The following is a 25,641-nucleotide window of genomic DNA, read 5'->3' on the forward strand; positions in this document are numbered from 1 at the left end:
AGGTCATTTTAAAATCAACATGAAAAACCAAAATTCCAAAAGTATCAAACACAAAATAATGCTTACCGAAGAAAGAAAATGTATCGTGCTAGGCACCTATCTCCCGCCCTGTGGTGCAACTGATGTCCCTCTCTCCAAAAATGTACTCAATGAGACCATAATGTTGCAACCACACACACATTGACGTGCTGAGAGGAAAAAACGAGTTAGTACATTCCAAATATGAAAAAGGTCATTTTAAAATCAACATGAAAAAACAAGACTCCAAAAGTATCACACACAAAATAATGCTTACCGAAGAAAGAAAATGTATCGTGCTAGGCACCCTCCTCCCGCCCTGTGGTGCAACTGATGTCCCTCTCTCCAAAAATGTACTCAATGGGACCGTAATGTTGCAACCAAACGCACGTTGACCTGCTGTGAGGAAAAAACGAGTTAGTACATTTCAAACATGAAATAGGTCATTTTAAAATTAACATGAAAAACCAAAATTCCAAAAGTATCAAACACAAAATAATGCTTACCGAAGAAAGAAAATGTATCGTGCTAGGCACCCTCCTCCCGCCCTGTGGTGCAACTGATGTCCCTCTCTCCAAAAATGTACTCAATGGGACCGTAATGTTGCAACCACACACACGTTGACCTGCTGTGAGGAAAAAACGAGTTTATACATTTCAAACATGAAAACGGTCATTTTAAAATCAACACGAAAAACCAAAATTCCAAAAGTATCAAACACAACAAAATGCTTACTGAAGAAAGTAAATGTATCGTGCTAGGCACCCTCCTCCCGCCCTGTGGTGCAACTGATGTCCCTCTCTCCAAAAATGTACTCAGTGGGACCATCATGTTGCAACCACACACACGTTGACCTGCTGTGAGGAAAAAACGAGTTAGTACATTCCAAACATGAAAAAGGTCATTTTAAAATCAACATGAAAAACCAAAATTCCAAAAGTATCAAACACAAAAAAATGCTTACCGAAGAAAGAACATGTATCGTGCTACGCACCCTCCTCCTGCCCTGTGGTGCAAGAGATGTCCCTCTCTCCGAAAATGTACTCAATGGGACAATAATGTTTCAACCACACACACGTTGACCTGCTGTGAGGAAAAAACGAGTTAGTACATTTCAATCATGAAATAGGTCATTTTAATATCAACATGAAAAACCAAAATTCCAAAAGTATCAAACACAAAATAATGCTTACCGAAGTAAGAAAATGTATCGTGCTAGGCACCCTCCTCCCGCCCTGTGGTGCAACTGATGTCCCTCTCTCCAAAAATGTACTCAATGGGACCATAATGTTGCAATCACACACACGTTGACCTGCTGTGAGGTAGAGTCGAGTTAGTACATTCCAAATATGAAAAAGGTCATTTTAAAATCAACATGAAAAACCAAAATTCCAAAAGTATCAAACACAAAATAATGCTTATCGAAGAAAGAAAATGTATCGTGCTAGTCACCCTCCTCCCGCCCTGTGGTGCAACTGATGTCCCTCTCTCCAAAAATGTACTTAATGGGACCATAATGTTGCAACCACACACACGTTGACCTGCTGTGAGGAATAAACGAGTTAGTACATTCCAAACATGAAAAAGGTCATTTTAAAATCAACATGAAAAACCAAAATTCCAAAATTATCAAACATATAATAATGCTTACCGAAAAAAGAAAATGTATCGTGCTAGGAACCCTCCCCCCGCCCTGTGGTGCAACTGATGTCCCACTCTCCAAAAATGTACTCAATGAGACCATAATGTTGCAACCACACACACGTTGACCTGCTGTGAGGAAAAAACGAGTTAGTACATTCCAAACATGAAAAAGGTCATTTTAAAATCAACATGAAAAACCAAAATTCCAAAAGTATCAAACACAAAAAAATGTATACAGAAGAAACAAAATGTATCGTGCTAGGCACCCTCCTCCCGCCCTGTGGGGCAACTGATGTCCCTCTCTCCAAAAATGTACTCAATGGGACCATAATGTTGCAACCACACACACGTTGACCTGCTGTGAGGAAAAAACGAGTAAGTACATTTCAAACATGAGAAAGGTCATTTTAAAATCAACATGAAAAACCAAAATTCCAAAAGTATCAAACACAAAAAAATGTTTACCGAAGAAAGAAAATGTATCGTGCTAGGCACCCTCCTCTCGCCCTGTGGTGTAACTGATGTCCCTCTCTCCAAAAATGTACTCAGTGGGACTATAATGTTGCAACCACACACACGTCGACCTGCTGTGAGGAAAAAACGAGTTAGTACATTTCAAACATGAAAAAGGTCATTTTAAAATCAACATGAAAAACCAAAATTCCAAAAGTATCAAACACAAAATAATGCTTACCGAAGAAAGAAAATGTATTGTGCTAGGCACCCTCCTCCCGCCCTGTGGTGCAACTGATGTCCCTCTCTCCAAAAATGTACTCAATGGGACCATAATGTTGCAACCACACACACGTTGACCTGCTGTGAGGAAAAAACGAGTTAGTACATTCCAAACATGAAAAAGGTCATTTTAAAATCAACATGAAAAACCAAAATTCCAAAAGTATCAAACACAAAAAAATGTATACAGAAGAAACAAAATGTATCGTGCTAGGCACCCTCAGCCCGCCCTGTGGGGCAACTGATGTCCCTCTCTCCAAAAATGTACTCAATGGGACCATAATGTTGCAACCACACACACGTTGACCTGCTGTGAAGAAAAAACGAGTAAGTACATTACAAACATGAGAAAGGACATTTTAAAATCAACATGAAAAACCAAAATTCCAAAAGTATCAAACACAAAAAAATGCTTACCGAAGAAAGAAAATGTATCGTGCTAGGCACCCTCCTCTCGCCCTGTGGTGTAACTGATGTCCCTCTCTCCAAAAATGTACTCAGTGGGACTATAATGTTGCAACCACACACACGTCGACCTGCTGTGAGGAAAAAACGAGTTAGTACATTTCAAACATGAAAAAGGTCATTTTAAAATCAACATGAAAAACCAAAATTCCAAAAGTATCAAACACAAAGTAATGCTTACCGAAGAAAGAAAATGTATTGTGCTAGGCACCCTCCTCCCGCCCTGTGGTGCAACTGATGTCCCTCTCTCCAAAAATGTACTCAATGGGACCATAATGTTGCAACCACACACACGTTGACCTGCTGTGAGGAAAAAACGAGTTAGTACATTCCAAACATGAAAAAGGTCATTTTAAAATCAACATGAAAAACCAAAATTCCAAAAGTATCAAACACAAGAAATGCATACCGAAGAAACAAAATGTATCGTGCTAGGCACCCACCTCCGGCCCTGTGGGGCAACTGATGTCCCTCTCTCCAAAAATATACTCAATGGGACCATAATGTTGCAGCCACACACACGTTGACCTGCTGTGAGGAAAAAACGAGTAAGTACATTTAAAACATGAAAAAGGTCACTTTAAAATCAAGATGAAAAACCAAAATTCCAAAAGTATCAAGCACAAAAAAATGCTTACCGAAGAAAGAAAATGTATCGTGCTAGGCACCCTCCTCCCGCCCTGTGGTGTAACTGATGTCCCTCTCTCCAAAAATGTACTCAGTGGCACCATAATGTTGCAACCACACACACGTTGACCTGCTGTGAGGAAAAAACGAGTTAGTACATTTCAAACATGAAATAGGTCATTTTAAAATCAACATGAAAAACCAAAATTCCAAAAGTATCAAACACAAAATAATGCTTACCGAAGAAAAAAAATGTATCGTGCTAGGCACCCTCCTCCCGCCCTGTGGTGCAACTGATGTCCCTCTCTCCAAAAATGTACTCAATGGGACCATAATGTTGCAACCACACACACGTTGACCTGCTGTGAGGAAAAAACGAGTTACTACATTCCAAACATGAAAAAGGTCATTTTAAAATCAACATGAAAAACCAAAATTCCAAAAGTATCAAACACAAAATAATGCTTACCGAAGAAAGAAAATGTATCGTGCTAGGCACCTATCTCCCGCCCTGTGGTGCAACTGATGTCCCTCTCTCCAAAAATGTACTCAATGAGACCATAATGTTGCAACCACACACACATTGACGTGCTGAGAGGAAAAAACGAGTTAGTACATTCCAAATATGAAAAAGGTCATTTTAAAATCAACATGAAAAAACAAGACTCCAAAAGTATCACACACAAAATAATGCTTACCGAAGAAAGAAAATGTATCGTGCTAGGCACCCTCCTCCCGCCCTGTGGTGCAACTGATGTCCCTCTCTCCAAAAATGTACTCAATGGGACCGTAATGTTGCAACCAAACGCACGTTGACCTGCTGTGAGGAAAAAACGAGTTAGTACATTTCAAACATGAAATAGGTCATTTTAAAATTAACATGAAAAACCAAAATTCCAAAAGTATCAAACACAAAATAATGCTTACCGAAGAAAGAAAATGTATCGTGCTAGGCACCCTCCTCCCGCCCTGTGGTGCAACTGATGTCCCTCTCTCCAAAAATGTACTCAATGGGACCGTAATGTTGCAACCACACACACGTTGACCTGCTGTGAGGAAAAAACGAGTTTATACATTTCAAACATGAAAACGGTCATTTTAAAATCAACACGAAAAACCAAAATTCCAAAAGTAACAAACACAACAAAATGCTTACCGAAGAATGTAAATGTATCGTGCTAGGCACCCTCCTCCCGCCCTGTGGTGCAACTGATGTCCCTCTCTCCAAAAATGTACTCAGTGGGACCATCATGTTGCAACCACACACACGTTGACCTGCTGTGAGGAAAAAACGAGTTAGTACATTCCAAACATGAAAAAGGTCATTTTAAAATCAACATGAAAAACCAAAATTCCAAAAGTATCAAACACAAAAAAATGCTTACCGAAGAAAGAACATGTATCGTGCTACGCACCCTCCTCCTGCCCTGTGGTGCAAGAGATGTCCCTCTCTCCAAAAATGTACTCAATGGGACCATAATGTTTCAACCACACACACGTTGACCTGCTGTGAGGAAAAAACGAGTTAGTACATTTCAATCATGAAATAGGTCATTTTAATATCAACATGAAAAACCAAAATTCCAAAAGTATCAAACACAAAATAATGCTTACCGAAGTAAGAAAATGTATCGTGCTAGGCACCCTCCTCCCGCCCTGTGGTGCAACTGATGTCCCTCTCTCCAAAAATGTACTCAATGGGACCATAATGTTGCAATCACACACACGTTGACCTGCTGTGAGGTAGAGTCGAGTTAGTACATTCCAAATATGAAAAAGGTCATTTTAAAATCAACATGAAAAACCAAAATTCCAAAAGTATCAAACACAAAATAATGCTTACCGAAGAAAGAAAATGTATCGTGCTAGTCACCCTCCTCCCGCCCTGTGGTGCAACTGATGTCCCTCTCTCCAAAAATGTACTTAATGGGACCATAATGTTGCAACCACACACACGTTGACCTGCTGTGAGGAATAAACGAGTTAGTACATTCCAAACATGAAAAAGGTCATTTTAAAATCAACATGAAAAACCAAAATTCCAAAATTATCAAACATATAATAATGCTTACCGAAAAAAGAAAATGTATCGTGCTAGGCACACTCCCCCCGCCCTGTGGTGCAACTGATGTCCCACTCTCCAAAAATGTACTCAATGAGACCATAATGTTGCAACCACACACACGTTGACCTGCTGTGAGGAAAAAACGAGTTAGTACATTCCAAACATGAAAAAGGTCATTTTAAAATCAACATGAAAAACCAAAATTCCAAAAGTATCAAACACAAAAAAATGTATACAGAAGAAACAAAATGTATCGTGCTAGGCACCCTCCTCCCGCCCTGTGGGGCAACTGATGTCCCTCTCTCCAAAAATGTACTCAATGGGACCATAATGTTGCAACCACACACACGTTGACCTGCTGTGAGGAAAAAACGAGTAAGTACATTTCAAACATGAGAAAGGTCATTTTAAAATCAACATGAAAAACCAAAATTCCAAAAGTATCAAACACAAAAAAATGCTTACCGAAGAAAGAAAATGTATCGTGCTAGGCACCCTCCTCTCGCCCTGTGGTGTAACTGATGTCCCTCTCTCCAAAAATGTACTCAGTGGGACTATAATGTTGCAACCACACACACGTCGACCTGCTGTGAGGAAAAAACGAGTTAGTACATTTCAAACATGAAAAAGGTCATTTTAAAATCAACATGAAAAACCAAAATTCCAAAAGTATCAAACACAAAATAATGCTTACCGAAGAAAGAAAATGTATTGTGCTAGGCACCCTCCTCCCGCCCTGTGGTGCAACTGATGTCCCTCTCTCCAAAAATGTACTCAATGGGACCATAATGTTGCAACCACACACACGTTGACCTGCTGTGAGGAAAAAACGAGTTAGTACATTCCAAACATGAAAAAGGTCATTTTAAAATCAACATGAAAAACCAAAATTCCAAAAGTATCAAACACAAAAAAATGTATACAGAAGAAACAAAATGTATCGTGCTAGGCTCCCTCAGCCCGCCCTGTGGTGCAACTGATGTCCCTCTCTCCAAAAATGTACTCAGTGGGACCATAATGTTGCAACCACACACACGTTGACCTGCTGTGAGGAAAAAACGAGTTAGTACATTTCAAACATGAAATAGGTTATTTTAAAATCAACATGAAAAACCAAAATTCCAAAAGTATCAAACACAAAAAAATGCTTACCGAAGAAAGAAAATGTATCGTGCTAGGCACCCTCCTGCCGCCCTGTGGTGCAACTGATGTCCCTCTCTCCAAAAATGTACTTAGTGGGACCATAATGTTGCAACCACACACACGTTGACCTGCTGTGAGGAAAAAACGAGTTAGTATATTCCAAACATGAAAAAGGTCATTTTAAAATCAACATGAAAAACCAAAATTCCAAAAGTATCAAACACAAAAAAATGTATACAGAAGAAACAAAATGTATCGTGCTAGGCACCCTCCACCCGCCCTGTGGGGCAACTGATGTCCCTCTCTCCAAAAATGTACTCAATGGGACCATAATGTCGCAATAACACACACGTTGACCTGCTGTGAGGAAAAAACGAGTAAGTACATTTCAAACATGAGAAAGGTCATTTTAAAATCAACATGAAAAACCAAAATTCCAAAAGTATCAATCACAAAATAATGCTTACCGAAGAAAGAAAATGTATCGTGCTAGGCACCCTCCTCCCGCCCGGTGGTGCAACTGATGTCCCTCTCTCCAAAAATGTACTCAATGGGACCATAATGTTGCAACCACACACACGTTGACCTGCTGTGAGGAAAAAACGAGTTAGTACATTCCAAACATGAAAAAGGCCATTTTAAAATCAACATGAAAAACCAAAATTCCAAAAGTATCAAACACAAAAAAATGCTTACCGAAGAAAGAAAATGTATCGTGCTAGGCACCCTCCTGCCGCCCTGTGGTGCAAGTGATGCCCCTCTCTCCAAAAATGTACTCAATGGGACCATAATGTTGCAACCACACACACGTCGACCTGCTGTGAGGAAAAAACGAGTTAGTACATTTCAAACATGAAAAAGGTCATTTTAAAATCAACATGAAAAACCAAAATACCAAAAGTATCAAACACAAAATAATGCTTACCGAAGAAAGAAAATGTATTGTGCTAGGCACCCTCCTCCCGCCCTGTGGTGCAACTGATGTCCCTCTCTCCAAAAATGTACTCAATGGGACCATAATGTTGCAACCACACACACGTTGACCTGCTGTGAGGAAAAAACGAGTTAGTACATTCCAAACATGAAAAAGGTCATTTTAAAATCAACATGAAAAACCAAAATTCCAAAAGTATCAAACACAAAAAAATGTATACAGAAGAAACAAAATGTATCGTGCTAGGCACCCTCAGCCCGCCCTGTGGGGCAACTGATGCCCCTCTCTCCAAAAATGTACTCAATGGGACCATAATGTTGCAATAACACACACGTTGACCTGCTGTGAAGAAAAAACGAGTAAGTACATTACAAACATGAGAAAGGTCATTTTAAAATCAACATGAAACACCAAAATTCCAAAAGTATCAAACACAAAAAAATGCTTACCGAAGAAAGAAAGTGTATCGTGCTAGGGACCCTCCTCCTGCCCTGTGGTGTAACTGATGTCCCTCTCTCCAAAAATGTACTCAGTGGGACCATAATGTTGCAACCACACACACGTTGACCTGCTGTGAGGAAAAAACGAGTTAGTACATTTCAAACATGAAATAGGTTATTTTAAAATCAACAGAAAAACCAAAATTCCAAAAGTATCAAACACAAAAAAATGCTTACCGAAGAAAGAAAATGTATCGTGCTAGGCACCCTCCTCCCGCCCTGTGGTGCAACTGATGTCCCTCTCTCCAAAAATGTACTTAGTGGGGACCATAATGTTGCAACCACACACACGTTGACCTGCTGTGAGGAAAAAACGAGTTAGTACATTCCAAACATGAAAAAGGTCATTTTAAAATCAACATGAAAAACCAAAATTCCAAAAGTATCAAACACAAAAAAATGTATACAGAAGAAACAAAATGTATCGTGCTAGGCACCCTCCACCCGCCCTGTGGGGCAACTGATGTCCCTCTCTCCAAAAATGTACTCAATGGGACCATAATGTTGCAATAACACACACGTTGACCTGCTGTGAGGAAAAAACGAGTAAGTACATTTCAAACATGAGAAAGGTCATTTTAAAATCAACATGAAAAACCAAAATTCCAAAAGTATCAATCACAAAATAATGCTTACCGAAGAAAGAAAATGTATCGTGCTAGGCACCCTCCTCCCGCCCGGTGGTGCAACTGATGTCCCTCTCTCCAAAAATGTACTCAATGGGACCATAATGTTGCAACCACACACACGTTGACCTGCTGTGAGGAAATAACGAGTTAGTACATTCCAAACATGAAAAAGGCCATTTTAAAATCAACATGAAAAACCAAAATTCCAAAAGTATCAAACACAAAAAAATGCTTACCGAAGAAAGAAAATGTATCGTGCTAGGCACCCTCCTGCCGCCCTGTGGTGCAAGTGATGCCCCTCTCTCCAAAAATGTACTCAATGGGACCATAATGTTGCAACCACACACACGTCGACCTGCTGTGAGGAAAAAACGAGTTAGTACATTTCAAACATGAAAAAGGTCATTTTAAAATCAACATGAAAAACCAAAATTCCAAAAGTATCAATCACAAAATAATGCTTACCGAAGAAAGAAAATGTATTGTGCTAGGCACCCTCCTCCCGCCCTGTGGTGCAACTGATGTCCCTCTCTCCAAAAATGTACTCAATGGGACCATAATGTTGCAACCACACACACGTTGACCTGCTGTGAGGAAAAAACGAGTTAGTACATTCCAAACATGAAAAAGGTCATTTTAAAATCAACATGAAAAACCAAAATTCCAAAAGTATCAAACACAATAAAATGTATACAGAAGAAACAAAATGTATCGTGCTAGGCACCCTCAGCCCGCCCTGTGGGGCAACTGATGTCCATCTCTCTCCAAAAATGTACTCAATGGGACCATAATGTTGCAACCACACACACGTTGACCTGCTGTGAAGAAAAAACGAGTAAGTACATTACAAACATGAGAAAGGTCATTTTAAAATCAACATGAAACACCAAAATTCCAAAAGTATCAAACACAAAAAAATGCTTACCGAAGAAAGAAAATGTATCGTGCTAGGCACCCTCCTCCTGCCCTGTGGTGCAACTGATGTCCCTCTCTCCAAAAATGTACTCAGTGGGACCATAATGTTGCAACCACACACACGTTGACCTGCTGTGAGGAAAAAACGAGTTAGTACATTTCAAACATGAAATAGGTTATTTTAAAATCAACATGAAAAACCAAAATTCCAAAAGTATCAAACACAAAAAAATGCTTACCGAAGAAAGAAAATGTATCGTGCTAGGCACCCTCCTCCCGCCCTGTGGTGCAACTGATGTCCCTCTCTCCAAAAATGTACTTAGTGGGACCATAATGTTGCAACCACACACACGTTGACCTGCTGTGAGGAAAAAACGAGTTAGTACATTCCAAACATGAAAAAGGTCATTTTAAAATCAACATGAAAAACCAAAATTCCAAAAGTATCAAACACAAAAAAATGTATACAGAAGAAACAAAATGTATCGTGCTAGGCACCCTCCACCCGCCCTGTGGGGCAACTGATGTCCCTCTCTCCAAAAATGTACTCAATGGGACCATAATGTTGCAATAACACACACGTTGACCTGCTGTGAGGAAAAAACGAGTAAGTACATTTCAAACATGAGAAAGGTCATTTTAAAATCAACATGAAAAACCAAAATTCCAAAAGTTTCAATCACAAAATAATGCTTACCGAAGAAAGAAAATGTATCGTGCTAGGCACCGTCCTCCCGCCCGGTGGTGCAACTGATGTCCCTCTCTCCAAAAATGTACTCAATGGGACCATAATGTTGCAACCACACACACGTTGACCTGCTGTGAGGAAAAAACGAGTTAGTACATTCCAAACATGAAAAAGGCCATTTTAAAATCAACATGAAAAACCAAAATTCCAAAAGTATCAAACACAAAAAAATGCTTACCGAAGAAAGAAAATGTATCGTGCTAGGCACCCTCCTGCCGCCCTGTGGTGCAAGTGATGCCCCTCTCTCCAAAAATGTACTCAATGGGACCATAATGTTGCAACCACACACACGTTGAACTGCTGTGATGAAAAAACGAGTTAGTACATTCCAAACATGAAAAAGGACATTTTAAAATAAAATGAAAAACCAAAATTCCAAAAGTATCAAACACAAAATAATGCTTACCGAAGAAAGGAAATGTATCGCGCTAGGCACCCTCCTCCCGCCTGTGGTGCAACTGATGTCCCTCTCTCCAAAAATGTACTCAATGGGACCAATATGTTGCAACCACACACACGTTGACCTGCTGTGAGGAAAAAACGAGTTGGTACATTTCAAACATGAAAAAGGTCATTTTAAAATCAACATGAAAAACCAAAATTCCAAAAGTATCAAACACAAAATAATGCTTACTGAAGAAAGAATATGTATCATGCTAGGCACCCTCCTCCCGCCCTGTGGTGCAACTGATGTCACTCTCTCCAAAAATGTACTCAATGAGACCATAATGTTGCAACCACACACACGTTGACCTGCTGTGAGGAAACAACGAGTTAGTACATTCCAAACATGAAAAAGGTCATTTTAAAATATACATGAAAAACCAAAATTCCAAAAGCATCAAACACAAAATAATGCTTACAGAAAAAAGAAAATGTATCGTGGTAAGCACCCTCCTACCGCCCAGTGGTGCAACTGATGTCCCTCTCTCCAAAAATGTACTCAATGGAACCATAATGTTGCAACCACACACACGTTGACCTGCTGTGAGGAAAAAACGAGTTAGTACATTCCAAACATGAAAAAGGTCATTTTAAAATTAACATGAAAAAACAAAATTCCAAAAGTATCAAACACAAAATAATGCTTACCGAAGAAAGAAAATGTATCGTGCTAGGCACCCTCCTCCCGCCCTGTGGTGCAACTGATGTCCCTCTCTCCAAAAATGTACTCAATGGGACCGTAATGTTGCACCCACACACACGTTGACCTGCTGTGAGGAAAAAACGAGTTAGTACATTTCAAACATGAAAAAGGTCATTTAAAAATCAACATGAAAAACCAAAATTCCAAAAGTATCAAACATATTTTAATGCTTACCGAAGAAAGGAAATGTATCGTGCTAGGCACCCTGCTCCCGCCCTGTGGTGCAACTGATGACCCTCTCTCCAAAAATGTACTCAATTGGACCGTAATGTTGCAACCACACACACGTTTACATGCTGTGAGGAAAAAACGAGTTAGTACATTTCAAACATGAAAAAGTCATTTTAAAATCAACTTGAAAAACCAAAATTCCAAAAGTATCAAACACAAAAAAATGCTTACCGAAGAAAGAAAATGTATCGTGCTAGGCCCCCTCCTTCCGCCCTGTGGTGACTGATGTCCCTCTCTCCAAAAATGTACTCAATGGGACCTTAATGTTGCAACCACAAACACGTTGACCTGCTGTGAGGAAAAAACGAGTTAGTACATTCCAAACATGAAAAAGGTCATTTTAAAATCAACATGAATAACCAAAATTCCAAAAATATCAAACACAAAGAAATGCTTACCGAAGAAAGAAAATGTATCGTGCTAGGCACCCTCCTCCCGCCCTGTGGTGTAACTGATGTCCATCTCTCCAAAAATGTACTCAGTGGGACCATAATGTTGCAACCACACACACGTTGACTTGCTGTGAGGAAAAAACGAGTTAGTACATTTCAAACATGAAATAGGTCATTTTAAAATCAACATGCAAAACCAAAATTCCAAAAGTATCAAACACAAAATAATGCTTACCGAAGAAAGAAAATGTATCGTGCTAGGCACCCTCCTACCGCCCTGTGGTGCAACTGATGTCCTTCTCTCCAAAAATGTACTCAATGGGACCATAATGTTGCAACCACACACACGTTGACCTGCTGTGAGGAAAAAACGAGTTAGTACATTCCAAACATGAAAAAGGCCATTTTAAAATCAACATGAAAAACCAAAATTCCGAAAGTATCAAGCACAAAAAAATGCTTACCGAAGAAAGAAAATGTACCGTGCTAGGCAGCCTCCTGCCGCCCTGTGGTGCAAGTGATGTCCCTCTCTCCAAAAATGAACTCAATGGGACCATAATGTAGCAACCACACACACGTTGAACTGCTGTGAGGAAAAAACGAGTTAGTACATTCCAAACATGAAAAAGGACATTTCAAAATAAACATGAAAAACCAAAATTCCAAAAGTATCAAACACAAAATAATGCTTACCGACGACAGAAAATGTATCGCGCTAGGCACCCTCCTCCCGCCTGCGGTGCAACTGATGTCCCTCTCTCCAAAAATGTACTCAATGGGACCATAATGTTGCAACCACACACACGTTGACCTGCTGTGAGGAAAAATCGAGTTAGTACATTCCAAATATGAAAAAGGTCATTTTAAAATCAACATGAAAAACCAAAATTCCAAAAGTATCAAACACAAAACAATGCTTACCGAAGAAAGAAAATGTATCGTGCTAGGCACCCTCCTCCCGCCCTGTGGTGCAACTGATGTCCCTCCCTCCAAAAATGTACTGAATGGGACCATAATGTTCCAACCACACAAACGTTGACCTGCTGTGAGGAAAAAACGTGTTAGTACATTCCAAACATGAAAAAAGGTCATTTTAAAATCAACATGAAAAACCAAAATTGGAAATGTATGAAACACAATAAAATGCTTACCGAAGAAAGAAATTGTATCGTGCTAGGCACCCTCCTCCTGCCCTGTGGTGCAACTGATGTCCCTCTGTCCAAAAATATACTCAGTGGGACCATAATGTTGCAACCACACACACGTTGACCTGCTGTGAGGAAAAAACGCGATAGTACATTTCAAACATGAAAAAGGTCATTTTAAAATCAACATGAAAAACCAATATTCCAAAAGTATCAAACATATAATAATGCTTACCGAAGAAGGGAAATGTATCGTGCTAGGCACCCTCCTCCCGCCCTGTGGTGCAACTGATGTCCCTCTCTCCAAAAATGTACTCAATGGGACCGTAAAGTTGCAACCACACACACGTTGACCTGCTGTGAGGAAAAAACGAGTTAGTACATTCCAAACATGAAAAAGGTCCTTTTAAAATCAACATGAAAAACCAAAATTCCAAAAGCATCAAACACAAAGTAATGCTTACCGAAGAAAGAAAATGTATCGTGCTAGGCACCTTCCCCCCGCCCTGTGGTGCAACTGATGTCCCTTTCTCCAAAAATGTACTCAATGGGACCATAATGTTGCAACCACACAAATGTTGACCTGCTGTGTGGAAAAAACGAGTTAGTACTTTCCAAACATGAAAAGGGTCATTTTAAAATCAACATGAAAAACCAAAATTTCAAAACTATCAAACACAAGATAATGCTTACCGAAGAAACAAAATGAATCGTGCTAGGCACCCTCCTCCCGCCCTGTGGTGCAACTGATGTCCCTCTCTCCAAAAATGTACTCAATGGGACCGTAATGTTGCAGCCACACACACGTTGACCGGCTGTGAGGAAAAAACGAGTTAGTACATTCCAAACATGAAAAAGGTCATTTTAAAAACAACATGAAAAACCAAAATTCCAAAAGCATCAAACACAAAATAATGCGTACCGAAGAAAGAAAATGTATCGTGCTAGGCACCCTCCTCCCGCCCTGTGGTGCAACCGATGCCTTCTCTCCAAAAATGTACTCAATGGGACCATAATGTTGCAACCACACACACGTTGACCCGCTGTGAGGAAAAAACGAGTTAGTATATTCCAAACATGAAAAAGGTCATTTTCAAATCAACATGAAAAACCAAAATTCCAAAAGTATCAAACACAAAAAAATGCATACCGAAGAAACAAAATGTATCGTGCTAGGCACCCTCCTCCCGCACTGTGGGGCAACTGATGTCCCTCTCTCCAAAAATGTACTCAATGGGACCATAATGTTGCAACCACACACACGTTGACCTGCTGAGAGGAAAAATCGAGTAAGTACATTTCAAACATGAGAAAGGTCATTTTAAAATCAACATGAAAAACCAAAATTCCAAAAGTATCAAACACAAAATAATGCTTACCGAAGAAAGAAAATGTATCGTGCTAGGCACCCTCCTCCCGCCCTGTGGTGTAACTGATGTCCCTCTCTCCAAAATTGTACTCAGTGGGACCATAATGTTGCAACCACACACACGTAGACCTGCTGTGAGGAAAAAACGAGTTAGTACATTTCAAACATGAAATAGGTCATTTTAAAATCAACATGAAAAACCAAAATTCCAAAAGTATCAAACACAAAATAATGCTTACCGAAGAAAGAAAATGTATCGTGCTAGGCACCCTCCTACCGCCCTGTGCTGCAACTGATGTCCCTCTCTCCAAAAATGTACTCAATGGGACCATAATGTTGCAACCACACACACGTTGACCTGCTGTGAGGAAAAAACGAGTTAGTACATTCCAAACATGAAAAAGGCCATTTTAAAATCAACATGAAAAACAAAAATTCCAAAAGTATCAAGCACAAAAAAAGCTTACCGAAGAAAGAAAATGTGTCGTGCTAGGTACCCTCCTGCCGCCCTGTGGTGCAAGTGATGCCCCTGTCTCCAAAAATGTACTCAATGGGACCATAATGTTGCAACAACACACACGTTGAACTGCTGTGAGGAAAAAACGAGTTAGTACATTCCAAACATGAAAAAGGACATTTTAAAATAAACATGAAAAACCAAAATTCCAAAAGTATCAAACACAAAAGAATGCTTACCGAAAAAAGAAAATATATCGCGCTAGGCACCCTCCTCCCGCCTGTGTAGCAACTGATGTCCCTCTCTCCAAAAATGTACTCAATGGGACCATAATGTTGCAACCACACACACGTTGACCTGCTGTGAGGAAAAAACGAGTTAGTACATTCCAAATATGAAAAAGGTCATTTTCAAATCAACAGGAAAAACCAAAATTGCAAAAGTATCAAATACAAAAAAATGCTTACCGAAGAAAGAAAATGTATCGTGCTAGGCACCCTCCTCCCGCCCTGTGGTGCAACTGATGTCCCGCTCTCCAAAAATGTACTCAATGTGACCATAATGTTGCAACCACACACACGTTGACCTGCTGTGAGGAAAAAATGAGTTAGTACATTCCAAACATGGAAAAGGTCATTTTAAAATCAACATGAAAAACCAAAATTCCAAAAGTATCAAACACAAAATAATGCTTACTGAAGAAAGAAAATGTATCGTGCTAGGCACCCTCCTCCCGCCCTGTGGTGCAACTATGTCCCTCTCTCCAAAAATATACTTAGTGGGACCATATGTTGCAACCACACACACGTTGACCTGCTGTGAGGATAAAACGCGTTAGTACATTTCAAACATGAGAAAGGTCATTTTAACATCAACATGAAAAACCAAAATTCCAAAAGTATCAAACATATAATAATGCTTACCGAAGAAAGGAAATGTATCCTGCTAGGCACCCTCCTCCCGCCCTGTGGTGCAACTGATGTCCCTCTCTCCAAAAATGTACTCAATGGGACCATAATGTTGCAACCACACACACGTTGACCTGCTGTGAGGAAATAACGAGTTAGAACATTCCAAATATGAAAAAGGTCATTTTAAAATCAACATGAAAAACCAAAATTGGAAATGTATGAAACACAATAAAATGCTTACCGAAGAAAGAAATTGTATCGTGCTAGGCACCTTCCTCCCGCCCTGTGGTGCAACTGATGTCCCTCTCTTCAAAAATATACTCAGTGGGACCATAATATTGCAACCACACACACGTTGACCTGCTGTGAGGATAAAACGCGTTAGTACATTTCAAACATGAAAAAGGTCATTTTAAAATCAATATGAAAAACCAAAATTCCAAAAAAAACAAACATATAATAATGCTTACCGAAGAAAGGAAATGTATCGTGCTAGGCACCCTCCTCCCGCCCTGTGGTGCAACTGATGTCCCTCTCTCCAAAAATGTACTCAATGAGACCATAATGTTGCAACCACACACACATTGACCTGCTGTGAGGAAAAAACCAGTTAGTACATTTCAAACATGAAAAAAGTCATTTTAAAATCAACATGAAAAACCAAAATTCCAAAAGTGTCAATCACAAAAAAATGCTTACCGAAGAAAGAAAATGTATCGTGCTAGGCACACTCCTCCCGACCTGTGGTGCAACTGATGTCCCTCTCTTAAAAAATGTACTCAATTGGACCATAATGTTGCAAAAACACACACGTTGACCTGCTGTGAGGAAAAAACGAGTTAGTACACTCCAAACATGAAAAAGGTCATTTTAAAATCAACATGAAAAACCAAAATTCCAAAAGTATCAAACACAAAATAATGCTTACCGAAGAAAGAAAGTGTATCGTGCTAGGCACCCTCCTCCCCCCCTGTGGTGCAAGTGATGTCCCTCTTTCCATAAATGTACTCAATGGGGCCATTATGTTGCAACCACACACACGTTGAACTGCTGTGAGGAATAAACGAGTTAGTACATTCCAAACATGAAAAAGGTCATTTTAAAATCAACATGAAAAACCAAAATTCCAAAAGTATCAAACACAAAATAATGCTTACCGAAGAAAGAAAATGTATCGTGCTTGGCACCCTCCACCCGCCCTGTGGTGCAACTGATGTCCCTCTCTCCAAAAATGTACTCAGTGGGACCATAATGTTGCAACCACACACACGTTGACCTGCTGTGAGGAAAAAACGCGTTAGTACATTTCAAACACGAAATAGGTCATTTTAAAATCAACATGAAAAACCAAAATTCCAAAAGTAGCAAGCACAAAAAAATGCTTACCGAAGAAAGAAAATGTATCGTTCTAGGCACCCTCCTCCTCCCTGTGGTGCAAGTGATGTCCCTCTCTCCAAAAATGTACTCAATGGGACCATAATGTTGCAACCACACACACGTTGACCTGCTGTGAGGAAAAAACGAGTTAGTACATTCCAAACATGAAAAAGGTCATTTTAAAATCAACATGAAAAACCAAAATTGGAAATGTATGAAACACAATAAAATGCTTACCGAAGAAATAAATTGTATCGTGCTAGGCACCCTCCTCCCGCCCTGTGGTGCAAATGATGTCCCTCTGTCCAAAAATATACTCAGTGGGACCATAATGTTGCAACCACACACTTGTTGACCTGCTGTGAGGATAAAACGCGTTAGTACATTTCAAACATGAAAAAGGTCATTTTAAAATCAACATGAAAAACCAAAATTCCAAAAGTATCAAACATATAATAATGCTTACCGAAGAAAGGAAATGTATCGTGCTAGGCAGCCTCCTCCCGCCCTGTGGTGCAACTGATGTCCCTCTCTCAAAAATGTACTCAATGGGACCGTAAAGTTGCAACCACACACACGTTGACCGGCTGTGAGGAAAAAACGAGTTAGTACATTCCAAACATGAAAAAGGTCATTTTAAAATCAACATGAAAAACCAAAATTCCAAAAGCATCAAACACAAAATAATGCTTACCGAAGAAAGAAAATGTATCATGTTAGGCACCCTCCTCCTGCCCTGTGGTGCAACTGATGTCCCTTTCTCCAAAAATGTACTCAATGGGACCATAATGTTGCAACCACACAAACGTTGACCTGCTGTGTGGAAAAAACGAGTTAGTACTTTCCATACATGAAAAGGGTCATTTTAAAAGCAACATGAAAAACCAAAATTTCAAAACTATCAAACACAAAATAATGCTTACCGAAGAAACAAAATGAATCGTGCTAGGCACCCTCCTCCCGCCCTGTGGTGCAACTGATGTTCCTCTCTCCAAAAATGTACTCAATGGGACCATAATGTTGCAACCACACACACGTTGATCTGCTGTGAGGAAAAAACGAGTTAGTACATTCCAAACATGAAAAAGGTCGTTTTAAAATCAACATGAAAAACCAAAATTGGAAATGTATGAAACACAATAAATGCTTACCGAAGAAAGAAATTGTATCGTGCTAGGCACCCTCCTCCCGCCCTGTGGTGCAAATGATGTCCCTCTGTCCAAAAATATACTCAGTGGGACCATAATGTTGCAACCACACACTTGTTGACCTGCTGTGAGGATAAAACGCGTTAGTACATTTCAAACATGAAAAAGGTCATTTTAAAATCAACATGAAAAACCTAAATTGCAAAAGTATCAAACATATAATAATGCTTACCGAAGAAAGGAAATGTATCGTGCTAGGCAGCCTCCTCCCGCCCTGTGGTGCAACTGATGTCCCTCTCTCAAAAATGTACTCAATGGGACCGTAAAGTTGCAACCACACACACGTTGACCGGCTGTGAGGAAAAAACGAGTTAGTACATTCCAAACATGAAAAAGGTCATTTTAAAATCAACATGAAAAACCAAAATTCCAAAAGCATCAAACACAAAATAATGCTTACCGAAGAAAGAAAATGTATCATGTTAGGCACCCTCCTCCCGCCCTGTGGTGCGACTGATGTCCCTTTCTCCAAAAATGTACTCAATGGGACCATAATGTTACAACCACACAAACGTTGACCTGCTGTGTGGAAAAAACGAGTTAGTACTTTCCATACATGAAAAGGGTCATTTTAAAATCAACATGAAAAACCAAAATTTCAAAACTATCAAACACAAAATAATGCTTACCGAAGAAACAAAATGAATCGTGCTAGGCACCCTCCTCCCGCCCTGTGGTGCAACTGATGTTCCTCTCTCCAAAAATGTACTCAATGGGACCATAATGTTGCAACCACACACACGTTGATCTGCTGTGTGGAAAAAACGAGTTAGTACTTTCCATACATGAAAAGGGTCATTTTAAAATCAACATGAAAAACCAAAATTTCAAAACTATCAAACACAAAATAATGCTTACCGAAGAAACAAAATGAATCGTGCTAGGCACCCTCCTCCCGCCCTATGGTGCAACTGATGTCCCTCTCTCCAAAAATATACACAGTGGGACCATAATGTTGTAACGACACACACGTTGCCCTACTGTGAGGATAAAACGCGTTAGTACATTTCAAACATAAAAAAGGACATTTTCAAATCAACATGAAAAACCGAAATTCCAAAAGTATCAAACATATAATAATGCTTACCGAAGAAAGGAAATGTATCGTGCTAGGCACCCTCCTCCCGCCCTGTGGTGCAACTGATGTTCCTCTCTCCAAAAATGTACTCAATGGCACCGTAATGTTGCAACCGCACACACGTTGACCGGCTGTGAGGAAAAAACGAGGTAGTACATTCCAAACATGAAAAAGGTCATTTTAAAATCAACATGAAAAACCAAAATTCCAAAAGCATCAAACAGAAAATAATGCGTACTGAAGAAAGAAAATGTATCGTGCTAGGCACCCTCCTCCCGCCCTGTGGTGCAACTGATGTCCCTCTCTCTAAAAATGTACTCAATGGGACCATAATGTTGCAACCACACACACGTTGACCTGCTGTGAGGAAAAAACGAGTTAGTACATTTCAAACATGAAAAGAGTCATTTTAAAATCAACATGAAAAACCAAAATTCCAAAAGTATCAAACATAAAATAATGCTTACCGAAGAAAGAAAATGTATCGTGCTAGGCACCCTCCTACTGCCCTGTGGTAAAACTGATGTCCCTCTCTCCAAAAATGTACTCAATGGGACCATAATATTGCAACCACACACACGTTGACCTGCTGTGAGGGAAAAACGAGTTAGTACATTCCAAACATTAAAAAGGACATTGTAAAGTCAACATGAAAAACCAAAATTCCAAAAGTGTCAATCACAAAAAAATGCTTACCGAAGAAAGAAAATGTATCCTGCTAGGCACACTCCTCCCGCACTGTGGTGCAACTGATATCCCTCTCAAAAAAAATGTACTCAATTGGACCATAATGTTGCAACCACACACACGTTGACCTGCTGTGAGGAAAAAACGAGTTAGTACATTCCAAACATGAAAAAGGTCATTTTAAAATCAACATGAAAAACCAAAATTGGAAATGTATGAAACACAATAAAATGCTTACCGAAGAAAGAAATTGTATCGTGCTAGGCACCCTCCTCCCGCCCTGTGGTGCAACTGATGTCCCTCTCTCCAAAAATATACTCAGTGGGACCATAATGTTGCAACCACACACACGTTGACCTGCTGTGAGGATAAAACGCGTTAGTACATTTCAAACATGAAAAAGGTCTTTTTAAAATCAACATGAAAAACCAAAATTCCAAAAGTATCAAACATATAATAATGCTTACCGAAGAAAGGAAATGTATCGTGCTAGGCACCCTCCTCCCGCCCTGTGGTGCAACTGATGTCCCTCTCTCTAAAAATGTACTGAATGGGACCATAATGTTGCAACCACACACACGTTGACCTGCTGTGAGGAAAAAACGAGTTAGAACATTCCAAATATGAAAAAGGTCATTTTAAAATCAACATGAAAAACCAAAATTGCAAAAGTATCAAACACAAAAAAATGCTTACCGAAGAAAGAAAATGTATCGTGCTAGGCACCCTCCTCCCGCCCTGTGGTGCAACTGATGTCCCTCTCTCCAAAAATGTACTCAATGGGACCATAATGTTGCAACCATACACACGTTGACCTGCTGTGAGGAAAAAACGAGTTAGTACATTCCAAACATGAAAAAGGTCATTTTAAAATCAACATGAAAAACCAAAATTCCAAAAGTATCAAACACAAAATAATGCTTACTGAAGAAAGAAAATGTATCGTGCTAGGCACCCTCCTCCCGCCCTGTGGTGCAACTGATGTCCCTCTCTCCAAAAATGTACTCAATGAGACCATAATGTTGCAACCACACACACATTGACCTGCTGTGAGGAAAAAACGGGTTAGTACATTCCAAACATGAAAACGGTCATTTTAAAATCAACATGAAAAACCAAAATTCCAAAAGTATCAAACACAAAATAATGCTTACCGAAGAAAGAAAATGTATCGTGCTAGGCACCCTCCTACTGCCCTGTGGTACAACTGATGTCCCTCACTCCAAAAATGTACTCAATGGGACCATAATACTGCAACCACACACACGTTGACATGCTGTGAGGGAAAAACGAGTTAGTACATTCCAAACATGAAAAAGGTCGTTGTAAAATCGACATGAAAAACCAAAATTCCAAAAGTATCAAACACAAAAATATGCTTACCGAAGAAAGAAAATGTATAGTGCTAGGCACACTCCTCCCGACCTGTGGTGCAACTGATGTCCCTCTCTTAAAAAATGTACTCAATTGGACCATAATGTTGCAAAAACACACACGTTGAACTGCTGTGAGGAAAAAACGAGTTAGTACACTCCAAACATGAAAAAGGTCATTTTAAAATCAACATGAAAAACCAAAATTCCAAAAGTATCAAACACAAAATAATGCTTACCGAAGAAAGAAAGTGTATCGTGCTAGGCACCCTCCTCCCGCCCTGTGGTGCAAGTGATGTCCCTCTTTCCAAAAATGTACTCAATGGGGCCATTATGTTGCAACCACACACACAATGAACTGCTGTGAGGAATAAACGAGTTAGTACATTCCAAACATGAAAAAGGTCATTTTAAAATCAACATGAAAAACCAAAATTCCAAAAGTATCAAACACAAAATAATGCTTACCGAAGAAAGAAAATGTATCGTGCTTGGCACCCTCCACCCGCCCTGTGGTGCAACTGATGTCCCTCTCTCCAAAAATGTACTCAGTGGGACCATAATGTTGCAACCACACACACGTTGACGTGCTGTGAGGAAAAAACGCGTTAGTACATTTCAAACACGAAATAGGTCATTTTAAAATCTACATGAAAAACCAAAATTCCAAAAGTAGCAAGCACAAAAAAATGCTTTTCGGAGAAAGAAAATGTATCGTGCTAGGCACCCTCCTCCCGCCCAGTGGTGCAAGTGATGTCCCTCTCTCCAAAAATGTACTCAATGGGACCATAATGTTGCAACCACACACACGTTGACCTGCCGTGTGGAAAAAACGAGTTAGTACATTCCAAACATGAAAAAGGTCATTTTAAAATCAACATGAAAAACCAAAATTGGAAATGTATGAAACACAATAAAATGCTTACCGAAGAAAGAAATTGTATCGTGCTAGGCAAACTCCTCCCGCCCTGTGGTGCAAATGATGTCCCTCTGTCCAAAAATATACTCAGTGGGACCATAATGTTGCAACCACACACTTGTTGACCTGCTGTGAGGATAAAACACGTTAGTACATTTCAAACATGAAAAAGGTCATTTTAAAATCAACATGAAAAAGCAAAATTCCAAAAGTATCAAACATATAATAATGCTTACCGAAGAAAGGAAATTTATCGTGCTAGGCAGCCTCCCCCCGCCCGGTGGTGCAACTGATGTCCCTCTCTCAAAAATGTACTCAATGGGACCGTAAAGTTGCAACCACACACACGTTGACCGGCTGTGAGGAAAAAACGAGTTAGTACATTCCAAACATGAAAAAGGTCATTTTAAAATCAACATGAAAAACCAAAATTCCAAAAGCATCAAACACAAAATAATGCTTACCGAAGAAAGAAAATGTATCATGTTAGGCACCCTCCTCCCGCCCTGTGGTGCAACTGATGTCCCTTTCTCCAAAAATGTACTCAATGGGACCATAATGTTGCAACCACACAAACGTTGACCTGCTGTGTGGAAAAAACGAGTTAGTACTTTCCAAACATGAAAAGGGTCATTTTAAAATCAACATGAAAAACCAAAATTTCAAAACTATCAAACACAAAATAATGCTTACCGAAGAAACAAAATGAATCGTGCTAGGCACCCTCCTCCCGCCCTGTGGTGCAACTGATGTTCCTCTCTCCAAAAATGTACTCAATGGGATCATAATGTTGCAACCACACACACGTTGACCTGCTGTGAGGAAAAAACGAGTTAGTACATTCCAAACATGAAAAAGGTCGTTTTAAAATCAACATGAAAAACCAAAATTGCAAATGTATGTAACACAATAAAATGCTTACCGAAGAAAGAAATTGTATCGTGCTAGGCACCCTCCTCCTGCCCTATGGTGCAACTGATATCCATTCTCTCCAAAAATATACACAGTGGGACAATAATGTTGTAACGACACACACGTTGCCCTGCTGTGAGGATAAAACGCGTTAGTACATTTCCAACATGAAAAAGGACATTTTCAAATCAACATGAAAAACCAAAATTCCAAAAGTATCAAACATATAATAATGCTTACCGAAGAAAGGAAATGTATCGTGCTAGGCACCCTCCTCCCGCCCTGTGGTGCAACTGATGTCCCTCTCTCCAAAAATGTACTCAATGGGACCGTAATGTTGCAACCGCACACACGTTGACCGGCTGTGAGGAAAAAACGAGGTAGTACATTCCAAACATGAAAAAGGTCATTTTAAAATCAACATGAAAAACCAAAATTCCAAAAGCATCAAACGCAAAATAATGCGTACTGAAGAAAGAAAATGTATCGTGCTAGGCACCCTCCTACCGCCCTGTGGTGCAACTGATGTCCCTCTCTCCAAAAATGTACTCAATGGGACCATAATGTTGCAACCACACACACGTTGACCCGCTGTGAGGAAAAAACGAGTTAGTATATTCCAAACATGAAAAAGGTCATTTTAAAATCAACATGAAAAACCAAAATTCCCAAAGTATCAAACACAAAAAAATGCATACCGAAGAAACAAAATGTATCGTGCTAGGCACCCTCTTCCCGCCCTGTGGGGCAACTGATGTCCCTCTATCCAAAAATGAACTAAATGGGACCATAATGTTGCAACCACGCACACGTTGACCTGCTGTGAGGAAAAAACGAGTTAGTACATTCCAAACATGAAAAAGGTCATTTTAAAATCAACATGAAAAACCAAAATTCCAAAAGTATCAAACACAAAAAAATGCATACCGAAGAAACAAAATGTATCGTGCTAGGTACCCTCCTCCCGCCCTGTGGGGCAAGTGATGTCCCTCTCTCCAAAAATGTACTCAATGGGACCATAATTTTGCAACCACACACACGTTGACCTGCTGAGAGGAAAAAACGAGTAAGTATATGTCAAACATGAGAAAGGTCATTTTAAAATCAACATGAAAAACCAAAATTCCAAAAGTATCAAACACAAAATAATGCTTACCGAAGAAAGAAAATGTATCGTGCTAGGCACCCTCCTCCCGCCCTGTGGTGTAACTGATGTCCCTCTCTCCAAAATTGTACTCAGTGGGACCATAATGTTGCACCCACACACACGTTGACATGCTGTGAGGAAAAAACGAGTTAGTACATTTCAAACATGAAATAGGACATTTTAAAATCAACATGAAAAACCAAAATTCCAAAAGTATCAAACACAAAATAATGCTTACCGAAGAAAGAAAATGTATCGTGCTAGGCACCCTCCTCCCGCCCTGTGGTGCAACTGATGTCCCTCTCTCCAAAAATGTACTCAATGGGACCATAATGTTGCAACCACACACACGTTGACCTGCTGTGAGGAAAAAACGAGTTAGTACATTCCAAACATGAAAAAGGCCATTTTAAAATCAACATGAAAAACCAAAATTCCAAAAGTATCAAGCACAAAAAAAGCTTACCGAAGAAAGAAAATGTGTCGTGCTAGGCACCCTCCTCCCGCCCTGTGGTGCAAGTGATGCCCCACTCTCCAAAAATGTACTCAATGGGACCATAATGTTGCAACCACACACACGTTGAACTGCTGTGAGGAAAAAACGAGTTAGTACATTCCAAACATGAAAAAGGACATTTTAAAATAAACATGAAAAACCAAAATTCCAAAAGTATCAAACACAAAATAATGCTTACCGAAAAAAGAAAATATATCGCGCTAGGCACCCTCTTCCCACCTGTGGTGCAACTGATGTCCCTGTCTCCAAAAATGTACTCAATGGGACCATAATGTTGCAACCACACACACGTTGACCTGCTGTGAGGAAAAAACGAGTTAGTACATCGCAAATATGAAAAAGGTCATT

This window comes from Schistocerca piceifrons, chromosome 4 (genome assembly GCF_021461385.2).
Source record: "Schistocerca piceifrons isolate TAMUIC-IGC-003096 chromosome 4, iqSchPice1.1, whole genome shotgun sequence".
Lineage (NCBI taxonomy): Eukaryota > Metazoa > Arthropoda > Insecta > Orthoptera > Acrididae > Schistocerca > Schistocerca piceifrons.